Source organism: Oncorhynchus clarkii, chromosome 9 (genome assembly GCF_045791955.1).
Source record: "Oncorhynchus clarkii lewisi isolate Uvic-CL-2024 chromosome 9, UVic_Ocla_1.0, whole genome shotgun sequence".
Lineage (NCBI taxonomy): Eukaryota > Metazoa > Chordata > Actinopteri > Salmoniformes > Salmonidae > Oncorhynchus > Oncorhynchus clarkii.
The window spans coordinates 17501971-17527296 of NC_092155.1; the positions used below are offsets into that span (position 1 = coordinate 17501971).

The following is a 25326-nucleotide window of genomic DNA, read 5'->3' on the forward strand; positions in this document are numbered from 1 at the left end:
CAAAACAACGGAGACGTTGCATTTTCCTGTATTTAGCAGTCACTCAAATGAACTAGGACTGCCCCCTAGTGTTTATTATAGGTAATGACAGAGAACAGCGCCACCATTCCCTTTAAATTCTAATCTGGAACTCAAAGCCCATTCCACTGCTTTTTAAGTATAATTTTTTACTATCATAATGGATAGTAGGGAGGACCTGATTCCAGATCAGCACTCCTAATCTGAGACGCTTCAGTTGCAGCCTGTGTGTGTGCTCACCCTAAAAATCAAATCAACTCAATTCAAAGTTTATTGGTCGCAATATCAACGCACACATAATCCAAAAGGAACAAGAAATTAAGACAATATCAGAATGAGCAATGTCAGATTTTTAATGTAAATATATACAGTATGTGTGAATGCTGTGTATAAACAGTACGGACAGAATGTGAATAGAAAAAGTGTGTACAGCAGTAGTTATATAGGATGAACCATGACTAGAATACACTATATACATATAAAGTGGGTAAAACAGCATGTAAACCTTATTAAAGTGAATGGTGAGTGTAGACAATTCTCATCATGCAGGACAGAATCCCATCGACTATTAGGTTTCAGGTAAGACCCAAATGCAGACTATGTTGAAGTAACAATGTTTACTACAGCAACAGGGGTCGATAATCCAGAATAGTGGGGCAAAGGTACTGGACGGCAGGCAGGGTCAGGTCAGGCAGAGGTCGGTAAACCAGAGTAGGGGCAAAGGTACAGGACGGCAGGCAGGGTCAGGTTCAGACAGAGTGGTCAGGCAGGCAGGCTCAGAGTCAGGACAGGCAAGGTCAAAACCAGGAGGGTGAGAAAAAGAGAGACTGGGAAAAGCAGGAGCTGAGAAACAAAACGCTGGTTGACTTGACAAACAAGGCGAACTGGCAACAGACAAACAGAGGGCACAGGTATAAGTACCCAGGGGATAATGGGGAAGACGGGCGACACCTGGAGGGGGGTGGAGACAAGCACAGGTGAAACAGTTCAGGGCGTGACATCGACAAAGGTGGACTTGATCTTATGAACCTGGGGGGTTAGCAACCCACATACACATTGTTATTATATTTATATAGTGATGTAGTAATTATGTGTGAGCAGATATCATTTAATCAATCAGTCAATCAAACATCTTATGTTCATCACAGATCCTGGAGCTACAGAGAGAAGAGAGGAGTCACAATTTACAAGACTGATGGGAAATTCAAGTATTTATGCATGTGTGTGTGCGCTTGTGTTCGTGTGTGTGTTTCTCACCGCATCCTCTAGTGCAGACTGCTGTTGGTTGAGGGTCTTGGGGAGCTTCTTGACAACCCAGTGAGGGCTGCTTGACACTAAGAACACATCGGCCTGTGGGCCCCCTGCTCTAACTGCTTCATCTTAGAGGGAGAGAGAGAGAGAGAGAGGGAGCTTGTGAGAGAATGTGTGAGAGAAAGAAAGAGAGTGTGTGTGTGAGAGAGAGGAGAGAGAAAAGAGAGAGGAGCGAGAGAGAGAGAGGAGCGAGAGAGAGAGAGAGGGTAGAGAAGAGAGAGAGGAGTGAGCGAGAGAGAGGGGCGAGAGAGAGAGAGGGCAGAGAGAGAGTGTGTAGAAAGAAGAGAGAGAGGGTAGAGAGAAGAGAGAGAGGGTAGAGAGAGTAGAGAGAGAGGGTAGAGAGAAGAGAGAGAGGGTATAGAGAAGAGTGGGTAGAGAGAGAGGGTAGAAAAGGAGATTAGAGGGAGAGAGAGGGGGGGGGGTTGCTTGATGTGAGGACAGGGGGTTAACTGGGATAGGCGTCCCAGTAGCGGGACATCTGTCTACAACTTCCGGTGAAATTGGAGGGCGCCAATTCAAATAAATAATCATACAAATTATGGATATTAAACATTTTGGTACATACAAGTATTTTATATTGGTTAAAAGCTTAAAGTCTTGTTCATCTAACTGCATTGTCTGATTTACAATAGCCTTTACAGCGAAAGTATACCATGCGATTGCTTGAGGACGGCGCCCCACATCAACATGTTTTTCAACCAGCACAGGCTTCATAGAATCACAAATAGCGATTAAATAATCACTTACTTTTTGAAAATCTTCCTCTGATTTACAATCCAAAGGGTCCCAGCTACAACATGCATGGTCGTTTTGTTAGATAGAATCCTTCTTTATATCCCAAAAAGTCGCCATCGATTTGTGTAATCCACTCGTTCAACATGCATACAAAGGAATCCAAAAAGCTACCTCTAAACTTTGTTAAAACAAGTCAAACTACGTGTCTATTTAATCCTCAGGTACCCTAAAATGTAATTAAACTATAATATTTCATATGGAAAGAAATATGTTCAATAGAAAAGCAAAATTAGCATGTGCTTGTCCTCTTCATCACATGCCCACAGACTGATTTACAACTGTGACTCTCGGTGCCAAAACTCAAAAATGTTCCTCGTTTGGGAAGAAACAAGCCTGAAATCTTGAACAAAGACTGTTGACATCTAGTGGAAACCATAGGAATTGCAATCTGGGAGCCAGATTTAACATTGTCCCTATATGTTGTAATGGAAGAGCATGGGATCTAAAGAAAAACAACAATTCTGGTTGGTTTTTCTTTGGATTTTCTCCTACCATATCAATTGTGTTATAGTCTCATGCATTACTTTAACATTTCTACTAACGTCAACGTGTTTTCTATACAATGCTACCAATTATATGCATATCCTGGCTTCTGGGCCTGAGTAACAGGCAGTTTACTTTGGGCACGTCAGTCAGACAGGAAGTGGAGAAAATGGGGACCTATCCCAGAGAGGATATGAGAACTTCAGAGATGCTGGGTTAAGAACTATCATTATAGTACTGTAAAAAGAAAGAAACAGAGTGGGTTTAAGTAGTCTTAAACACACACACCACTGGATGCCTCCAGCAGGGGGTTGCCTCCAGTGGGGGGGATGTCTCCAGCGGGGGGGATGTCTCCAGCGGGGGAATGTCTCCAGTTGGGGGATGTCTCCAGCGGGGGGGATGTCTCCAGTGGGGGGTTGTCTCCAGTGGGGGGATGTCTCCAGTGGGGGGATGTCTCCAGCGGGGGGGATGTCTCCAGCGGGGGGATGTCTCCAGTGGGTGGATGTCTCCAGCGGGGGGGATGTCTCCAGTGGGGGGGATGTCTCCAGTGGGGGGGGATGTCTCCAGTGGGGGGGATGTCTCCAGCGGGGGGATGTCTCCAGTGGGGGGGGGATGTCTCCAGCGGGGGGGTTGTCTCCAGCGGGGGGTTGTCTCCAGCGGGGGGATGTCTCCAGTGGGGGGGATGTCTCCAGTGGAGGGGATGTCTCCAGTGGGGGGGATGTCTCCAGCGGGGGGATGTCTCCAGTGAGGGGGTTGTCTCCAGCGGGGGGATGTCTCCAGCGGGGGGATGGATAGTGTGTATCCTGAGTCTTGCTGTGTTCTATAAATAAATAGTTTAGAGAGTTTGTCTGTTTCTGTTAAGGAGGAGAGTTGCAGTAAGACCGAGCATCGTTCTGCCTCAATCACTAACTCATGCAACCACACACACACCCAAACACAATAGCACAGGCACACACACACACAAACACATTAGCATAGGCACACACACACACACAAACACAAACACATTAGCACAGGCACACACACACACAAACACATTAGCACAGGCACACACACACACACACACAAACACATTAGCACAGGCACACACACACACATACACACACACACACACACACACAGGGATTAATTGCTGCTGTGATAGTTATTTGGAATAATAACCAAACGTTTCTCACAATGACCCACACAGAATCCATGATGAGGATGCAGAGGAGGACAGGGGAATAACAAGTTGAAAGGGAGAGAGTGGAGGGTCTAACATAACCACATTCTGAACTGATGTGTTTGTTTTTCAGTGTGTTTGACACTTACACAGCGTAAGCACATTAAAAGCCAAACTGAAGCAGACAGTGCTTTTAAACAACTGACAGGCAGACAAGTGGAGAGCGACAGAAGACTGGACAGAGATGGTGAGAAGGAGAGAGAGAGAGAGGATTGGAGTGAGGACAGGAGAGAGAGGAGAGAGAAAGATGACTGGAGAGAGAGAGATGACTGGAGAGAGAGAGAGAGAGAGAGAGAGAGAGAGAGAGAGAGAGAGAGAGAGGACTGGAGAGAGAGCAGAGAGAGACAGAGAACTGAAGAGAGGGGAGAGAGAGACAGAGGACTGGAGAGAGGGAGTGAGAAGAAGGAGAGTGAAAGGAAGAGAAAAGAGAGGGGAAGAGCGAGAGATACAGATGTAGAATGAGAAGGAGAGAGACACCAAAGACAGACAGTGAGAGAAAGGGAGGAGGGAAACAGAATGGAGGACAAGAGAGGTGGTTAAAAAGAGAGGCATGGACAAATAAAAAAATGAGAGAGCAAGAAAAGAGAGAGATGGAGGGAAATTGTATTTCAGATTTAATTTCCCCACTGCAGGAAGAGAATAAGGAGAATTTTCAGATATTGATGACTGAGGAGCCATTGAGTATTCATAGGCTTGTGTGTCTGCTTCTAAATCAGTCTCTCACCATGAAAATACCTCACACTCAAAACAGAACATGGAGCATCTCTCTTTGAGATAGAATAACTGATTTCCATAGGCTTAGAAACAGAGAAGTAACACACACACTGTCGCACTGGCTGTGTTGTGTGAAAGCTAGAGGGAAATCCTTTGGTGCCTGTTCTGTTGTTTTATTCCAAGAACAGAGATAAAATACATCAAACATAGGATAACGCACCACAAACACACTCTGACACACACAGACAGTGAAGTGTGCATTCTGTAGCAGGCAGATCAGCCTGAGGCTCAGACGAGAGCAACGACAAGTCCCTGTACTGACAATTAATAATTATAAGAGCCTCCTTGTCCACATGGGTTCTGTGGCTCTCGCTTCACAACTAGGTGCACCAGAGTAGATGATGATAACAGCAGCAAAGTAAACATACATATATTTCTAGAGTGAATGTCAATTGTATTTCCTGGATTCCTCACTTCCACTCTGCTTGTCTCCTTCTCAAAGTATATGAGGTTCCAGGTAGGGAATGCAGTCCTACCTGCTTCCCACTGTGGACACGCAAAAACAACAAATGTATGGCTGCATGACTAAGTCCTTTTGGATAAAAGCAACTGCTAAAACTGCTAAAGCAACTATTCTGTTATTATTAGAGGTCTAGGCTGTGGTCTTGGTGGCTCTGGGTCCATGCAGGCTTTTGTTCTAGTCTGAGGTAGACTGGTGTAATTCCCTCTGGTCCAAATCTTTCTTCAACATGACCAGCACTCCACCCACTGATGGACTGAGCTTCTGTAGGACACACAGAGAGTAGACGCAACATAAATAATGGGTGTCCCAAATGGCATCCTATTTTCTATAGGTTGCCTATTCCCTATGGGCCCGGGTCAAAAGTAGTGCACTAAATAGGGAATTAGGGTGCAATTTGGGACACAACTATAGCCTTGCTTTGTCACGTCCTGACCTTAGTTCCTTTTTTATGTCTGTTTTAGTTTGGTCAGGGCGTGAGTTGGGGTGGGCATTCTATGTTTTGCATTTTAGGTGTTGTATTTCTGTGTTTGGCCTGGTATGGTTCCCAATCAGAGGCAGCTGTCGATCGAACCATCCTTAGGCAGCCTGTTTTCCCACTAAGGGTTGTGAGCAGTTATTTTCTGTTTAGTGATTTTGTTGCACCTTACAGGACTGTTTCGTTTTCGTTCATTCTCTTTGTCTTTAAGACTGGACTGAGGTTAGAAACATTGCTTTGAGTGTCAAAAGAAAACTGCCGCCCCGTCTGTCAAGTCCTCTCCACCTGTTCTGGGTCCATCTGAGTGGTTCCATCCTGGTACACCATGGTTAGAACCAGAGCACTGGCCTACCTGGCCTCCTTCAGCACCCTGCACCTCTCCTCAGGACTCAACTTCCCAGCATCCCTTTCTCTGGGACATGGCTATGTTCAGACAAGCTTTGGATTGGTTGGACTGGGCCTGGGGGTCACTAGCTGCTTCCCCCCTCTGGTCCTGTTTCTGGGGTGATTTGACCCTGGTTAGGTCCAGGTTTGGCTCACTTCAGCTTGAATGGTTTGGGAGTTTTGGCTTGTCGATTTTGGGGTGTGTCTGAACTAGAATGGTCCCTGGTTGATTCAAACCCTCTCTCCCCCAATGGGACACCCAATCTTAGCCTACCTAGGTTGGCTGGGGGTCTATGCAGGGAGTTAGGGTTTAGGGCTAAGCCCTTGGTTCCCTCAGTCTTGTGAAGGGTCTTGCCATTCCTCTGAACTCCCAGGCGTTTTCAAAATGACCTGACGATGAATGCTGGAACCAAATAATTTACTATTTTGCTGTGTTTACAAAAAATTATGGTTACACATAATGAGCTTTAATAGAGTGAACAAAACCTTTCAAATCAAATCAAATGTATTTATATAGCCCTTCATACATCAGCTGATATCTCAAAGTGCTGTACAGAAACCCAGCCTAAAACCCCAAACAGCAAGCAATGCAGGTGTTGAGGTACGTTGGCTAGGAAAAACTCCCCAGAAAGGCCAAAACCTAGGAAGAAACCTAGAGAGAAACCAGGCTATGAGGGGTGGCCAGTCCTCTTCTGGCTGTGCCAGGTGGAGATTATAACAGAACATGGCCAAGATGTTCAAATGTTCATAAATGACCAGCATGGTCCAATAATAGGTCTGGAACAGGTAGCACGTCCGGTGAACAGGTCAGGATTTCATAGCCGCAGGCAGAACAGTTGAAACTGGAGCAGCAGCACAACCAGGTGGACTGGGGACAGCAAGGAGTCATCATGCCAGGTAGTCTTGAGGCATGGTCCTACGGCTCAGGTCCTCCGAGAGAGAGAAAGAAAGAGAGAATTAGAGAGAGCATACTTAAATTCACACAGGACACCGGATAAGACAGGAGAAGTACTCCAGATATAACAAACTGACCCTAGCCCCCCGACACATAAACTACTGCAGCATAAATACTGGAGGGGTCAGGACACACTGTGGCCCCATCCGATGATACCCCCTGACAGGGCCAAATAGGAAGGATATAACCCCACCCACTTTGCCAAAGTACAGCCCCCACACCACTAGAGGGAAATCTTCAACCACCAACTTACCATCCTGAGACCGGGCCGAGTATAGCCCACAAAGATCTCCGCCACGGCACAACCCAAGGGGGGGCGCCAACCCAGACAGGAAGATCACATCAGTGACTCAACCCACTCAAGTGACGCACCCCTCCTAGGGACAGCATGGAAGAGCACCAGTAAGCTAGTGACTCAGCCCCTGTAATAGGGTTAGAGGCAGAGAATCCCAGTGGAAAGAGGGGAACCGGCCAGGCAGAGACAGCAAGGACGGTTCGTTGCTCCAGAGCCTTTCCGTTCACCTTCACACTCCTGGGCCAGACTACACTCAATCATATGACCCACTGAAGAGATTAGTCTTCAGTAAAGACTTAAAGGTTGAGACCGAGTCTGCGTCTCTCACATGGGTAGGCAGACCATTCCATAAAAATTGAGCTCTATAGGAGAAAGCCCTGCCTCCAGCTGTTTGCTTAGAAATTCTAGGGACAATTAGGAGGCCTGCATCTTGTGACCGTAGCGTACGTGTAGGTATGTACGGCAGGACCAAATCAGAGAGATAGGTTGGAGCAAGCCCATGTAATGCTTTGTAGGTTAGCAGTAAAACCTTGAAATCAGCCCTTGCCTTGACAGGAAGCTAGTGTAGGGAGGCTAGCACTGGAGTAATATGATACATTTTTTTGGTTCTAGTCAGGATTCTAGCAGCCGTATTTAGCACTAACTGAAGTTTATTTAGTGCTTTATCCGGGTAGACGGAAAGTAGAGCATTGCAGTAGTCTAACCTAGAAGTAACAAATGCATGGATACATTTTTCTGCATCGTTTTTGGACAGAAAGTTTCAGATTATTCCAATGTTACGTAGATGGAAAAAACGCTGTCCTTGAAACAGTCTTGATATGTTCGTCAAAAGAGAGATCAGGGTCCAGAGTAACGCCGAGGTCCTTCACAGTTTTATTTGAGACGACTGTACAACCATTAAGATTAATTGTCAGATTCAACAGAAGATCTCTTTGTTTCTTGGGACCTAGAACAAGCATCTCTGTTTTGTCCAAGTTTAAAAGTAGAAAGTTTGCAGCCATCCACTTCATTATGTCTGAAACACAGGCTTCTAGTGAGGGCAATTTTGGGGCTTCACCATGTTTCATTGAAATGTACAGCTGTGTGTCATCCGCATAGCAGTGAAAGTTAACATTATGTTTTCGAATGACATCCCCAAGAGGTAAAATATATAGTGAAAACAATAGTGGTCCTAAAACGGAACCTTGAGGAACACCAAAATGTACAGTTGATTTGTCAGAGGACAAACCATTCACAGAGACAAATCACAGAGACTATCTTTCCGACAGATACTTGTCCGTGTAGACCAATTTGGGTTTCCAATCTCTCCAAAAGAATGTGGTGATCGATGGTATCAAAAGCAGCACTAAGGTCTAGGAGCACGAGGACAGATGCAGAGCCTCGGTCTGATGCCATTAAAAGGTAATTTACCACCTTCACAAGTGCAGTCTCAGTGCTATGATGGGGTCTAAAACCAGACTGAAGCATTTCGTATACATTGTTTGTCTTCAGGAAGGCAGTGAGTTGCTGCGCAACAGCCTTTTCTAACATTTTTGAGAGGAATGGAAGATTCGATATAGGCCGATAGTTTTTTATATTTTCTGGGTCAAGGTTTGGCTTTTTCAAGAGAGGCTTTATTACTGCCACTTTTAGTGAGTTTGGTACACATCCGGTGGATAGAGAGCCGTTTATTATGTTCAACATAGGAGGGCTAAGCACAGGAAGCAGCTCTTTCAGGAGTTGAGTTGGAATAGGGTCCAGTATGCAGCTTGAAGGTTTAGAGGCCATGATTATTTTCATCATTGTGTCAAGAGATATAGTACTAAAACACTTGAGTGTCTCTCTTGATCCTAGGTCCTGGCAGAGTTGTGCAGACTCAGGACAACTGAGCTTTGAAGGAATACGCAGATTTAAAGAGAAGTCCGTAATTTGCCTGCTAATAATCATGATCTTTTCCTCAAAGAAGTTCATGAATTTATTACTGCTGAAGTGAAAGCCATCCTCACTTGGGGAATGCTGCTTTTTAGTTAGCTTTGCGACAGTATCAAAAATACATTTTGGATTGTTCTTATTTTCCTCAATTAAGTTGGAAAAATAGGATGATCGAGCAGCAGTGAGGGCTCTTCGATACTGCACGGTACTGTCTTTCCAAGCTAGTAGGAAGACTTCCAGTTTGTGTGGCAGCATTTCCGTTCCAATTGTCTGGAAGCTTGCTTCAGAGCTCAGGTATTTTCTGTATACCAGGGAGCTAGTTTCTTATGAGAAATGTCCTCAGTGAGGTGGTTAACTGATTTTTGTCCTCTGACGTCCTTGGGTAGGCAGAGGGAGTCTGGAAGGGCATCAAGGAATCTTTGTGTTGTCTGTGAATTTATAGCACGACTTTTGATGCTCCTTGGTTGGGGTCTGAGCAGATTATTTGTTGCAATTGCAAACATAATAAAATGGTTTCTATAACCTTTATATTCTCTCAATTCCTTTCACAGCAAGATGGTGAAAAATGTGTGTGTGAAATGGTGAAGAGACAGCAAGAGGAGAATGAGAGAAGAGAGAGAGAGAAGAGAGAGAGAGACAGAAAGAAAGAAGAGATATATATAGAGAGAGAGACAGACAGACAGAGAGAGAGCGAGAGAGAGAAAGAGAGAGAGTCAGTCCCAGACAGTGATCTCTAGTGCAGTCAGTCCCAGACAGTGATCTCTACTGCACAGTCAGTCCCATTTTTATTTTTTTCATATATTTTTTACCTTTATTTAACTAGGCAAGTCAGTTAAGAACACATTCTTATTTTCAATGACAGCCTAGGAACAGTGGGTTAACTTCCTTGATCAGGGGCAGAACGACAGATTTGTACCTTGTCAGCTCAGTCCCATACAGTGATCTCTACTGCACAGTCAGTCCTAGACAGTTAGACAGAAAAACAGACAGTCAGACAGACAGTCCAGAGAGAACAGACTAACCTCCATCTAACCCAGTCTCTCTCCACTGGAATACCTGCATTATTCATAGGAAGAAACTCCACTTTTTTATGTGTGTGCAGAGTGTGTGCAGAGTGTGTGTGGTGTGGTATACCCTGCTTACCAAGAGAACATCCTCAACTGATTCAGCTCTCTAGGGAGAGCTCGGCTGATTTCCTTGTAAACAGAAACAATTACATGCTGAAACACACACGCACACACACACACACAGTTTCTGCTGACTATGTACCTCTACAGAGTCCTATATCCCCTAGGCCAGTATTCGGTTAGCCACTGAAGGATGGCCCATAACCCAGTATGGAGTGTAAGATCCTCCATTTGGAAACACTGCCCATTCACATCTCCATACAGAATCTATGTACTGCAGGGAAGCGGACTGCAGCACCATGATCTGCCCAGCACTCTCTCTCTCTCAAACACTGCATGGTCTGCCCAGCACTCTCTCTCTCTCTCTCAAACACTGCATGGTCTGCCCAGCACTCTCTCTCTCTCAAACACTGCATGGTCTGCCCAGCACTCTCTCTCTCTCTCTCTCTCAAACACTGCATGGTCTGCCCAGCACTCTCTCTCTCTCTTTCAAACACTGCATGGTCTGCCCAGCACTCTCTCTCTCTCAAACACTGCATGATCTGCCCAGCACTCTCTCTCTCAAACACTGCATGATCTGCCCAGCACTCTCGCTCTCTCTCTCTCAAACACTGCATGATCTGCCCAGCACTCTCGCTCTCTCTCTCTCAAACACTGCATGATCTGCCCAGCACTCTCTCTCTCTCTCTCTCTCTCTCTCTCAAACACTGCATGATCTGCCCAGCACTCTCTCTCTCTCTCAAACACTGCATGGTCTGCCCAGCACTCTCTCTCTCAAACACTGCATGGTCTGCCCAGCACTCTCTCTCTCAAACACTGCATGGTCTGCCCAGCACTCTCAAACACTGCATGGTCTGCCCAGCACTCTCAAACACTGCATGGTCTGCCCAGCACTCTCAAACACTGCATGGTCTGCCCAGCACTCTCTCTCAATTCAATTCAATTCAATTCAATTCAAGGGCTTTATTGGCATGGGAAACATGTGTTAACATTGCCAAAGCAAGTGAGGTAGATAATATATACAGTGAATATATAAAGTGAAATACAGTGCCTTGCGAAAGTATTCGGCCCCTTTGAACTTTGCGACCTCTGCAGGTGCATTTATACGGAGACTTGATTACACACAGGTGGATTGAATTTGTCATCATTAGTCATTTAGGTCAACATTGGATCATTCAGAGATCCTCACTGAACTTCTGGAGAGAGTTTGCTGCACTGAAAGTAAAGGGGCTGTATAATTTTGCACGCCCAATTTTTCAGTTTTTGAATTGTTAAAAAAGTTTGAAATATCCAATAAATGTCGTTCCACTTCATGATTGTGTCCCACTTGTTGTTGATTCTTCACAAAAAAATACAGTTTTATATCTTTATGTTTGAAGCCTGAAATGTGGCAAAAAGTCGCAAAGTTCAAGGGGGCCGAATACTTTCGCAAGGCACTGTAAACAATAAAAATGAACAGTAAACATTACACATACAGAAGTTTCAAAACAATAAAGACATTACAAATGTCATATTATATATATATATATATATATATATATATATATATATACAGTGTTTTAACAATGTACAAATGGTAAAGGACACAAGATAAAATAAATAAGCATAAATATGGGTTGTATTTACAATGGTGTGTGTTCTTCACTGGTTGCCCTTTTCTCGTGGCAACAGGTCACAAATCTTGCTGCTGTGATGGCACACTGTGGAATTTCACCCAGTAGATATGGGAGTTTTTCAAAATTGGATTTGTTTTCGAATTCTTTGTGGATCTGTATAATCTGAGGGAAATATCTCTCTAATAAGGTCATACATTGGGCAGGAGGTTAGGAAGTGCAGCTCAGTTTCCACCTCATTTTGTGGGCAGTGAGCACATAGCCTGTCTTCTCTTGAGAGCCATGTTTGCCTACGGCGGCCTTTCTCAATAGCAAGGCTATGCTCACTGAGTCTGTACATACTCAAAGCTTTCCTTAATTTTGGGTCAGTCACAGTGGTCAGGTATTCTGCCGCTGTGTACTCTCTGTGTAGGGCCAAATAGCATTCTAGTTTGCTCTGTTTTTTTGTTAATTCTTTCCAATGTGTCAAGTAATTATCTTTTTGTTTTCTCATGATTTGGTTGGGTCTAATTGTGCTGCTCTCCTGGGGCTCTGTAGGGTGTGTTTGTGTTTGTGAACAGAGCCCCAGGACCAGCTTGCTTAGGGGACTCTTCTCCAGGTTCATCTCTCTGTAGGTGATGGCTTTGTTGTGGAAGGTTTGGGAATCGCTTCCTTTTAGGTGGTTATAGAATTAAACGGCTCTTTTCTGGATTTTGATAATTAGTGGGTATCGGCCTAATTCTGCTCTGCATGCATTATTTGGTGTTCTACGTTGTACACGGAGGATATTTTTGCAGAATTATGCGTGCAGAGTCTCAATTTGGTGTTTGTCCCATTTTGTGAAGTCTTGGTTGGTGAGCGGACCCCAGACCTCACAACCTTAAAGGGCAATGGGCTCTATGACTGATTCAAGTATTTTTAGCCAAATCCTAATTGGTATGTTGAAATTTATGTTCCTTTTGATGGCATAGAATGCCCTTCTTGCCTTGTCTCTCAGATCGTTCACAGCTTTGTGGAAGTTACCTGTGGCGCTGATGTTTAGGCCAAGGTATGTATAGTTTTTTGTGTGCTCTAGGGCAACAGTGTCTAGATGAAATTTGTATTTGTGGTCCTGGTGACTGGACCTTTTTTGGAACACCATTATTTTGGTCTTACTGAGATTTACTGTCAGGGCCCAGGTCTGACAGAATCTGTGCATAAGATCTAGGTGCTGCTGTAGGCCCTCCTTGGTTGGTGACAGAAGCACCAGATCATCAGCAAACAGCAGACATTTGACTTCGGATTCTAGTAGGGTGAGGCCGGGTGCTGCAGACTTTTCTAGTGCCCGCGCCAATTCGTTGATATATATGTTGAAGAGGGTGGGGCTTAAGCTGCATCCCTGTCTAAGCCCACGACCCTGTGTGAAGAAATGTGTGTGTTTTTTGCCAATTTTAACCGCACTCTTGTTGTTTGTGTACATGGATTTTATAATGTCGTATGTTTTACCCCCAACACCACTTTCCATCAGTTTGTATAGCAGGCCCTCATGCCAAATTGAGTCGAAGGCTTTTTTGAAATCAACAAAGCATGAGAAGACTTTGCCTTTGTTTTGGTTTGTTTGGTTGTCAATTAGGGTGTGCAGGGTGAATACATGGTCTGTTGTACGGTAATTTGGTAAAAAGCCAATTCTCAGTACATTGCTTTCATTGAGGAAATGTACGAGTCTGCTGTTAATGATAATGCAGAGGATTTTCCCAAGGTTACTGTTGTGGCATATTCCACGGTAGTTATTGGGGTCAAATTTGTCTCCACTTTTGTGGATTGGGGTGATCAGTCCTTGGTTCCAAATATTGGGGAAGATGCCAGAGCTAAGGATGATGTTAAAGAGTTTTAGTGTAGCCAATTGGAATTTGTTGTCTGTATATTTGATCATTTCGTTGAGGATACCATCAACACCACAGGCCTTTTTGGGTTGGAGGGTTTTTATTTTGTCCTGTAACTCATTCAATGTAATTGGAGAATCCAGTGGGTTCTGGTAGTCTTTAATAGTTGATTCTAAAATCTGTATTTGATCATGTATATGTTTTTGCTCTTTATTCTTTGTTATAGAGCCAAAAAGATTGGAGAAGTGGTTTACCCATACATCTCAATTTTGGATAGATAATTCTTCGTGTTGTTGTTTGTTTAGTGTTTTCCAATTTTCCCAGAAGTGGTTAGAGTCTATGGATTCTTCAATTACATTGTGCTGATTTCTGACATGCTGTTCCTTCTTTTTCCGTAGTGTATTTCTGTATTGTTTTAGTGATTCACCATAGTGAAGGCGTAGACTCAGGTTTTCCGGGTCTCTATGTTTTTGGTTGGACAGGTTTCTCAATTTCTTTCTTAGATTTTTGCATTCTTCATCAAACCATTTGTCATTGTTGTTCATTTTCTTCGGTTTTCTATTTGAGATTTTTAGATTTGATAGGGAAGCTAAGGTCAAATATACTGTTAAGATTTTCTACTGCCAAGTTTACACCTTCACTATTACAGTGGAACGTTTTACCCAGGAAATTGTCTAAAAGTGATTGAATTTGTTGCTGCCTAATTGTTTTTTGGTAGGTTGCCAAACTGCATTCCTTCCATCTATAGCATTTCTTAATGTTACTCAGTTCCTTTGGCTTTGATACCTCATGATTGAGTATTGCTCTGTTTAAGTAGACTGTGATTTTGCTGTGGTCTGATAGGGGTGTCAGTGGGCTGACTGTGAACGCTCTGAGAGACTCTGGGTTGAGGTCTCTCTCAAACACTGCATGATCTGCCCAGCACTCTCTCTCTCAAACACTGCATGCACACATTTGAGTAGGCCTAGTTGTGATTTCAATACTTTTTCCTGTGTATTCTCAAATACACAGTCCAAAACAGGTACTTTTATTTGAGTATTTGAATTCTTAATTGTAAAAAAAAAAATCAAATAGCCAACCAAATTGTATTTGAAAGTAATTACAAATATTTATTTCAAATGCTATTTTCAAATACATGGGTTAAATGCATGGGTGTACTTTCCACGTGTATTTCAACAATTAACTACTTGTTTTTTCAAAGGCTATCTGAATACTTGTTTTGAAATGTATTGAAAAGTAGTTGAAGCATCTCATTAAAATAACCCAGGTCTGACATGCACACACAGTGGAAAGACTAGAGGGTTAAACTATCGTCAGGCCTCCCAGCAGGGAGCCATCACTTCTCTACGCTGTGGTGTGCCGTGGTGCAATACTGTCGAACTCGTCCATTTCCATGGAAATCAAGGGGGATGAGTAGTGGGGGATTTCTCTCTGTTTCACTCACTCTCAAGGCTGTGTTCCAAATGGCCCCCTAGTACACTACTTTTGACCAGGATCCACAGGGCTCTGGTCAAAAGTAGTGCACTATGTAGGGAATAGGGTGGCATTTACAATGTATCTCAAAGGGTTTCAGGGAGAGGGACAGGGGGTTGTGGTTTGAGTGGTTTTCTGCATGGGAGCGAGATACCAACCATAACACAACTATTAAAATCATACATTTCCCGAGCACCATCACTCAGGTGTTTACCAAAACAACTGGCGTCTGGGAGGCCATTTTGTTGTTGTTTGAATTACGGACTGCAGATTGAACAATATGCGTGTGTGTGTGTGTGTGTGTGTGTATCTGTGCTTGTGTTTAAGTCAGACCCTGTGTCTGCATACTGAGTGAGGTCACTCACTGAAACATAACTGAGGTCTGATATCCTGTCTATACATTACTGTTCCTGACTCAGCTGTTTACTGACACACACACACACACACTTACTTACTGCATACTGAAACATAGCTGAGGTCTGATATCCTGTCTATACATTACTGTTCCTGACTCAGCTGTTTACTGACACACACACACATAAACACTTCCTTACTGCACACTGAAACATAGCTGAGGTCTGATATCCTGTCTATACATTACTGTTCCTGACTCAGCTGTTTACTGACACACACACACACACATGAACACTTCCTTACTGATTCTCTGCCAGCATGTTCAAAGTCAGTTATAATCACTGTATCCTGATTCACACTTTTTTGGTTTAGTCCAAAAAAGGGCCTAGTCAAAAGTTAAGCACTATATAGGGAATAGGGCGCTATTTGGGACGCAGAATTTATTTCATCAGCACTGTGATATATATGATCTGCCTGGGGCCCTGAGTTTTTCCTAGTCAGGCCTTGTGGTTGGGGGAAATTTCTGGGCCCTATAGATTACTGGTCAACAGCTCCAGGATCAGCTTCCCCTTCACCAAATCCCAACAGTAACCATTAGAGGGAAAAATGATAAACAAGCATTAAATTAGCATCTATGAACAATACTGAAAGTCCTGTAAGGCCATCTAGTGGCTCATTACAGAAGTGCCAATTTGTCCAGGATATAAAATCCCATAAAATCCCTGACATCCATCTCTAACAGCGGAGGCTGGTGGGAGGCGCTATAGGAGGACAGGCTAATTGTAATGGCTGGAATGGAATAAATGGAACGGTATCAAATGGTACCAAACCACAGTCAGCATCTCCTCCTCCAGCTGAAACCATTTATCTGGAGACATGTCTTTCTGTGACCTGAACTAACCCATGTTTCCACTGTGACCTGAACTAACCCATGTTTCCACTGTGACCTGAACTAACCCATGTTTCCACTGTGACCTGAACTAACCCATGTTTCCACTGTGACCTGAACTAACCCATGTTTCCACTGTGACCTGAACTAACCCATGTTTCCACTGTGACCTGAACTAACCCATGTTTCCACTGTGTGCGTAATGTGTTAGTGTGTCCTGAACTAACCCATGTTTCCACTGTGACCTGAACTAACCCATGTTTCCACTGTGTACGTAATGTGTTAGTGTGTCCTGAACTAACCCATGTTTCCACTGTGACCTGAACTAACCCATGTTTCCACTCTGTGCGTAATGTGTTAGTGTGTCCTGAACCAACCTGTGCTTCCTTCCTTGACTTCTCCAGTGCTTTCAATACCATACAAGCCTGCTTGCTGGCCCAAAAGCTAAAGGACATTCACATAAACCCACACACAAACAAATGGATTGTGAACTACCTGATCAATAGATCACAGTTGGTAAGACTGAACCAGGAAGCATCAGATATGTACAAACACGGGGGCGCCACAGGGGACGGTCCTGTCACTTTTTCTGTTTACCCTTTACACAAATGACTTCACACACAACAATGAACTGAGACACTTACAGAAATTCTCTGATGACTGTAATAAACTGTGTCATGAGAGGAGACGATGCTCATCTAAGGGATATACAAGAGTCCTTTGTGAAATGGTGTGAGGATAATTACTTCCACCTGAATGTACTAAAGCCCAAGGAGCTAGTGGTAGATTTTAGGAAAAATAAACATGTTTTTAATCCCATTTCAATTAATTGTGAAGAGATTGTCACTGTTGACTCGTATAAGTACTTGGGTGTAATACTGGACAAACTGAACTGAACTGGAAGGAGAATTCTTACAGAGTCTACAAAAACACCCAATCCAGACCGTACTTTTTAAACAAGCTTACATCTTTTAATGTCTGTGACAAAATGCTCTATTGCACTATCTTAGCGAGAGACACTCTGATGACACACACCCCCTCCACAGCGCTCTGATGACACACACCCCCTCCACAGCACTCTGACACACACCCCCTCCACAGGGCTCTGAGGACACACACCCCCTCCACAGCACTCTGACACACACCCCCTCCACAGGGCTCTGATGACACACACCCCCTCCACAGCACTCTGACACACACCCACTCCACAGCACTCTGATGACACACACACCCACTCCACAGCACTCTGACACACACCCACTCCACAGCACTCTGATGACACACACACTCACTCCACAGCACTCTGATGACACACACACCCACTCCACAGCACTCTGATGACACACACACTCACTCCACAGCACTCTGATGACACACACACCCACTCCACAGCACTCTGATGACACACACACCCACTCCACAGCACTCTGATGACACACACACTCACTCCACAGCACTCTGACACACCCCCTACACAGCACTCTGATGACACACACCCCCTCCACAGCACTCTGATGACACACACCCACTCCACAGCACTCTGATGACACACACACACACTCCACAGCACTCTGATGACACACACCCACTCCACAGCACTCTGATGACACACACCCACTCCATAGGGCTCTGATGACACACACCCACTCCACAGCACTCTGATGACACACACCCACTCCATAGGGCTCTGATGACACACACCCACTCCATAGGGCTCTGATGACACACACCCACTCCACAGCACTCTGATGACACACACACCCACTCCACAGCACTCTGATGACACACACACCCACTCCACAGCACTCTGATGACACACACCCACTCCACAGCATTCTGATGACACACACACCCACTCCACAGCACTCTGATGACACACACACCCACTCCACAGCACTCTGACACACACCCACTCCATAGGGCTCTGATGACACACACCCACTCCATAGGGCTCTGATGACACACACCCACTCCACAGCACTCTGATGACACACACACCCACTCCACAGCACTCTGATGACACACACACCCACTCCACAGCACTCTGATGACACACACCCACTCCACAGCACTCTGATGACACACACCCACTCCATAGGGCTCTGATGACACACACCCACTCCATAGGGCTCTGATGACACACACCCCCTCCACAGCACTCTGATGACACACACACCCACTCCACAGCACTCTGATGACACACACACCCACTCCACAGCACTCTGATGACACACACCCACTCCACAGCACTCTGATGACACACACACCCACTCCACAGCACTCTGATGACACACACACCCACTCCACAGCACTCTGATGACACACACACCCACTCCACAGCACTCTGACACACACCCACTCCACAGCACTCTGATGACACACACACCCACTCCACAGCACTCTGATGACACACACACTCACTCCACAGCACTCTGACACACCCCCTACACAGCACTCTGATGACACCCCCCCCCTCCACAGCACTCTGATGACACACACCCACTCCACAGCACTCTGATGACACACACACACACACTCCACAGCACTCTGATGACACACACCCACTCCACAGCACTCTGATGACACACACCCACTCCATAGGGCTCTGATGACACACACCCACTCCACAGCATATGATGACACATACCAACTCCACAGCACTCTGATGACACACACCCCCTCCACAGCACTCTGATGACACACACCCACTCCATAGGGCTCTGATGACACACACCCACTCCATAGGGCTCTGATGACACACACCCACTCCACAGCACTCTGATGACACACACACCCACTCCACAGCACTCTGATGACACACACCCACTCCACAGCACTCTGACACACACACACACACACTCCACAGCACTCTGGTGATACACACCCCCTCCACAGCACTCTGATGACACACACCCACTCCACAGCACTCTGATGACACACACCCACTCCACAGCACTCTGATGACACACACCCACTCCACAGCACTCTGATGACACACACCCACTCCACAGCACTATGATGACACACACACCCACTCCACAGCACTCTGGTGACACACACCCCCTCCACAGCACTCTGATGACACACACCCACTCCACAGCACTCTGATGACACACACCCACTCCACAGCACTCTGATGACACACACCCACTCCACAGCACTCTGATGACACACACACACACACTCCACAGCACTCTGATGACACACACCCACTCCACAGCACTCTGATGACACACACCCACTCCACAGCACTCTGATGACACACACCCACTCCACAGCACTCTGATGACACACACCCACTCCACAGCACTCTGATGACACACACCCACTCCACAGCACTCTGATGACACACACCCACTCCACAGCACTCTGATGACACACACACCCACTCCACAGCACTCTGATGACACCCACACACACTCCACAGCACTCTGATGACACACACACCCACTCCACAGCACTCTGATGACACACACACCCACTCCACAGCACTCTATTGATACACACCCCCTCCATGGGCACTCTGATGACACACACCCACTCCACAGCACTCTGATGACACAGATCCACTCCACAGCACTCTGATGACACACACCCACTCCACAGCACTCTGATGACACACACCCACTCCACAGAACTCTGATGACACACACCCACTCCACAGCACTCTGATGACACACACACCCACTCCACAGCACTCTGATGACACACACCCACTCCATAGCACTCTGATGACACACACACCCACTCCACAGCACTCTGATGACACACCCACTCCACAGCACTCTGATGACACACACCCACTCCACAGCACTCTGATGACACTCCCACTCCACAGCACTCTGATGACACACACCCACTCCACAGCACTCTGACACACAGGAGCAGATTCTGTAGCAGGTTCATCCTGCTCAGATGTTCCACAGAGAGGTTTATACGGTCATGTTTACCCACAGCCATGAGGCTTTTTAATACGTGTAATTAATTAACTGTTTTATGAGGTCTTTCTCTTGTAAAATGTTGGTGCCTGTTTCCCCCCAGAGTAGGATAGAAAACGGTACTTCAATCAGACTATTCTTTTAGGGATAATATTGTTGGTGCATGTGCCTTTGTGTCTTTTTATCATGTGTTGGTCATTGTTGTGTGTCCTGTCGTTGTACGTCATTGATGATGCATGCTGTGATAAAACAATTACCCAAGTTGGGATTGATAAAGTAATACTCTACTCTCTCTACTCTCCAAGGGGAAGTGGATGGAGCATGTGAGCTGTCTCTTCAGGTGAGCTGTGGGAGAAGACCAAAGGCAACCAATCAGTCGACAGTGAAAATTAAAATCTGTGTTCTTACTGGACACGTTCAGGTAGTACCTGTTTCAAAACGTTTTTCCTCCAACTGAACCTGACCCTGATGCATCTCTCTCTGAGCAGCAAGAAGCATCAAGGAGTCCTAGGGGCTGTAGTCCACTCTCTCCAGGGAGCCTCCTGTGAGGGGGTATGGAGGACCAGGGAGTACCTCCCTCTGAGGGTAGAGGAGGGGGCAGGGTCCTCGGACATAAACTACGGACAATAAATGCAATTGCGTTTTATCAAAGGCAATTTGAATACACAGAGATACCGTGATGAGATCCTGAGGCCCTTTGTCGTGCCATTCATCCACCGCCATCACCTCGTGTTTCAGCATGATAATGCGTGGCCCCGTGATGCAGGGATCTGCACACAATTTCTTGAAGCTGAAAATGACCCAGTTCTTCTATGGCCTGCATACTCACCAGACATGTCACCAATTGAGCATGTATGGGATGCTCTCGATAGACGTGTACGACAGCGTTTTCCAGTTCCCGCCAATATCTAGCAACTTTATACAGTCATTGAAGAGGAGTGGGACAACATTCCACATGCCACAATCAACAGCCTGATCAATTTATGCGAAGGAGATGTGAAAAACTGCATAAGGCAAATGGTGGTTCTCTGATTCACGCTCCTCTCTCTTTTTTTTAAAGGTACATTACATGACCAAAAGTATGTGGACACCTGCTCGTCGAACATCTCATTCGAAAATCATGGGCATTAATATGGAGTTGGTCCCCCCTTTGCTGTTATAACAGCATCCACTCTTCTGGGAAGGCTTTCCACTAGATATTGGAACATTGCTTCGGGGACTTGCTTCCATTTAGCCACAAGAGCATTAGTGAGGTCGGGCACTGATGTTGGGCGATTAGGCCTGGCTCGCAGTCGGTGTTCCAATTCAAGGTGTTTGATGGGGTTGAGGTCAGGGCTCTCTGCAGGCCAGTCAAGTTATTCCACACTGATCTCAACAAACCATTTCTGTATGAACTTAACTTTTTGCACGGGGGCATTGTCATGCTGAAACAGGAAAGGACCTTCCCCAAACTGTTGCCACAAAGTTGGAAGCACAGAATCGTCTCTATAATGTCATTCTATACTGTAGCATTAAGATTTCCCTTCACTGGAACTAAGGGGCCTAGCCCGAACCATGAAAAACAGCCCCAGACCATTCTTCCACCTCCACCCAAACTTTACAGTTGGCACTATGCATTCGGGCAGGTAGCGTTCTCCTGGCATCAGTCAAACCCAGATTCGTCCGTCGGACTGCCAGATGGTGAAGCATGATTCATCACTCTAGAGAACACCTTTCCACTGCTCCAGAGGCCAATGGTGGCGAGCTTTACACCACTCCAGCCGACGCTTGGCATTGTACACAGTGATCTTAGGCTGCTCGGCCATGGACACCCATTTCATGAAGCTTCTGACAAACAGTTATTGTGCTGACGTTGCTTCCAGAGGCAGTTTGGAACTCGGGAGTCAGTGTTGCAACTGAGTACGGATGATTTTTACACGCTACGTGCTTCAGCACTTTGCGGTCCTGTTGTGTGAGCTTGTGTGGCCTACCACTTCGCGGCTGAGCCGTTGTTGCTCCTAGACATTTCCACTTCGTGATAACAGCACATACAGTTGACCGGGGCAGCTCTAGCAGGAGCATACATTTGACGAACTGACTTGTTGGAAAGGTGGCATTCTATGATGGTGCCACGTTGAATGTCACTGAGCGCTTCAGTAAGGCCATTCTACTGCCAATGTTTGTCTATGGAGATTGCATAGCTGTGTGCTGAAATAGCCAAATCCATGAATTTGAAGACATGTCCACATACTTTTGTACTTTATATATAGTGTATATGTGATGCATATCTGTATTCCTAGTCATGTGAAATACATAAATTAGGGCCAAATGAATTTATTTAAATTGACTGATATCCTGATATGAACTGTAACTCAGTAAAATCCTTGAAATTGTTGCATGTTGCATTTATATTCCTCCACCACTTTGTTCAGCAGCCTGGAGTCCAGGTGGAAGTAGACGTACAGTTCCCTCTCTCGCCTGAGGAGGGCGCTGTGGTCCGCTGTGGTGATTGGCTGTTTTCTCGTCTCTTAACCCTGCCAGTGCCTCCGCAACAATGTTCTCAACACCAATATGCTGGATAACTTTGCTATTATGCACATAGTAACATGATCTAGGAAAAGGCACCAATTCAACAGCGCACTGATGTGTTTCAGAACTGCGGACAGCAACCACTATCCAACACTGGAGAAAGCGAATTTGTTATTAAATATTTTTTAAAGTATTTGTGTTGCACAATTGTTCTTACATAATATAACCATATACAATTTCAGTGGCACATCTAAGACTGATGGACTGTGCCATCCCCACGGCATCCACAATCGATCAATCCATTCAGCACAAATTATATTTTGTATTTTTTTTTTGCTACTGCTTGACTAAAGAAATGTTGGTCAACCAACTGCCTATCGACTAAACAATCGACCATTCAACTAAATGGGGTCAGCCCTAGTCTGCATCATGATCAAGCATTTGTGCATTACAAAACAAACTAACTGTACCTGCTCCTGTCTGAAGATATAGTACTCCTGTCTGAAGGTATAGTACTCCTGTCTGAAGGTATAGTACTCCTGTCTGAAGGTATAGTACTCCTGTCTGGCCAGCTGCAGGCCCAGGTCTCCCCTAACCACAGGCACGTTGAGCAGCCTGGTGCGTTGCCTCAGAGCTGCTGTAGAGGCCCCTGGACGAGAGATTCCAGATCAGCCCCCACGCCATGCAGCTCACGCCTGGACAAAGCCTCACGCGCCTGGAGAGAGGAGGTGTTGATGGTGGTGCCCTGTGAGAGGAGAGAGGGAGAAGTTAGTTAGAAGTTAGAGTTCATATGCAACTCTCATGAACCATCCAATGCCCACAGCCCTTACTAACATGTTATATAGTGATACCAATAATTGCAATAAAAAGGGCATTCCAAAAGGTTATACGATAAAGAATTTCAAAACAGGTGCCTTACCTTGGTGAATGACCGCAGGTTCTCAGTGATCCACCCCAGCCCGGCCCTGGCTCTCTCTTCCTCTGCCCTGGCCTTGAACAACTGGTGCTGGGCCACAATCTGACCCCACTGGAGCCTGGCCATTTCCCTCCTCTGCTCCACCACTCTTTTCCATCCTTCTCTTTTATCTCATCCCCCTCTCCATCTCCGCAGAGGCTGAGGTCCAGGAACTGGAAGCTTTCTGAGCAGGAGGTCTCCACCATGTCGGTGATGCCCTGGAAGAACTGGCGCTGGGTGAGGGCGGCCAGGGCCTTGGTGTTCAGCTCCTCCTGGTAGAGATAGTGCTCCAGAGATAGCTGGGAGAACAGGACAGGGGGCCCTGGTGGGTGGGTACTGAGGGCCGAGGCAGCAGCCTCTCCCTGGGTCTTTCCTTCCTTGGAATCTGGGTCTACTTTGAGGTAGGATCCTAGTTTCCTCACCTCGTCCGTGAGGGTCTGTAGTGCTGCATTTGTCCCGGCATTCTCCGCCCCCAGCGCCGCATTGACATCCTTCAGCCTGCCATTGGCCACATCCTGCTGGGCGGCTAATCGGAGCGCAGCGTCAGCCTGGGAGGTGGCGAGCACCTGGAGCTTCTTGTGGCGCCACTGTTTTAGCTGCTTCTCCTTTTTAAACGCAACTAGCTCCTCCTCTAGGTCTTCCACTTTCACCTCCCCCTCCGTCAAGGATGAAAAGGATGAGGAAGGGTGGACCATGCTACTTGCAGCCGCAGGCCTACAGGTCTTGAGGACTTCGCCCAGGGCAGCCTGATCAAATATGGGCTTGACGGAGTCGCCATAAAGGCCCGGGCCTCCTCTGGGGTAAGGACGTTGCCCTGCTTGAGGGTGTGGCAGACAAAGCCAAGGAGGTTTTCCGAAGCACAGGCAAACAGCCAATCAAACTCAGAGCCCTTCAGGGATAGGGTGCCCAGATAACCTAAGCGACCAAGCGCATCCACAAACTGACCGCCGTCTAACATGACGACAGCACCCTACCACAGATAGAACAATGAGACAGATATTTCACCAGATGTATAAATGTGAAGCATACGCTTGGCTACCAAAGATGGTAGTGAGAGCTGTGTGGGAGAAGATGGAACGAAGATGGAACATTTTCTCATCAATGAAATATTTGATCTCAATACAGTTTTCTGTTCCCAAAACTAGAATCTGTTACAAACAGAGTGGACTAAGTTTCATTGACTTTACCATTTGCCAAAGTTTAAAAAAATATTGCATTGTTTAAAAGGAGTGCAAACGCTAAACGAGTTATTGCACACGTGCCCTTCACACAGTACACGTTCCCTCACGGAAATATGCAAAAAAAACTCATGCTAGAACGTGCCAATAGGATCTGGCTAGCTGGTGCATGGTTCTGCCCACTATGACTCATTTGTTCCCACTTGAAACAATGGGCTGTGGTCTATCTTGGTTTAGTTATAAAAATCTTTGATCCTTTTATTTTTAATCCCAGCCCCCGCAGGAGGTCTTTTGCCTTTTGGTAGGCGCCATTGTAAATTAAATAAAATTATTGTCTGACTTGCCTAGTTAAATAAAGGTTAAA

At 45.8% G+C, this 25326-nt stretch overlaps 1 pseudogene; it reads right to left on the reverse strand.

Moving 5' to 3' along the window:
* Window positions 1-1005: 1005 nt before the first annotated feature.
* Window positions 1006-24742, reverse strand: LOC139417481 (HAUS augmin-like complex subunit 3; annotated as a pseudogene).
* Window positions 24743-25326: the final 584 nt, after the last annotated feature.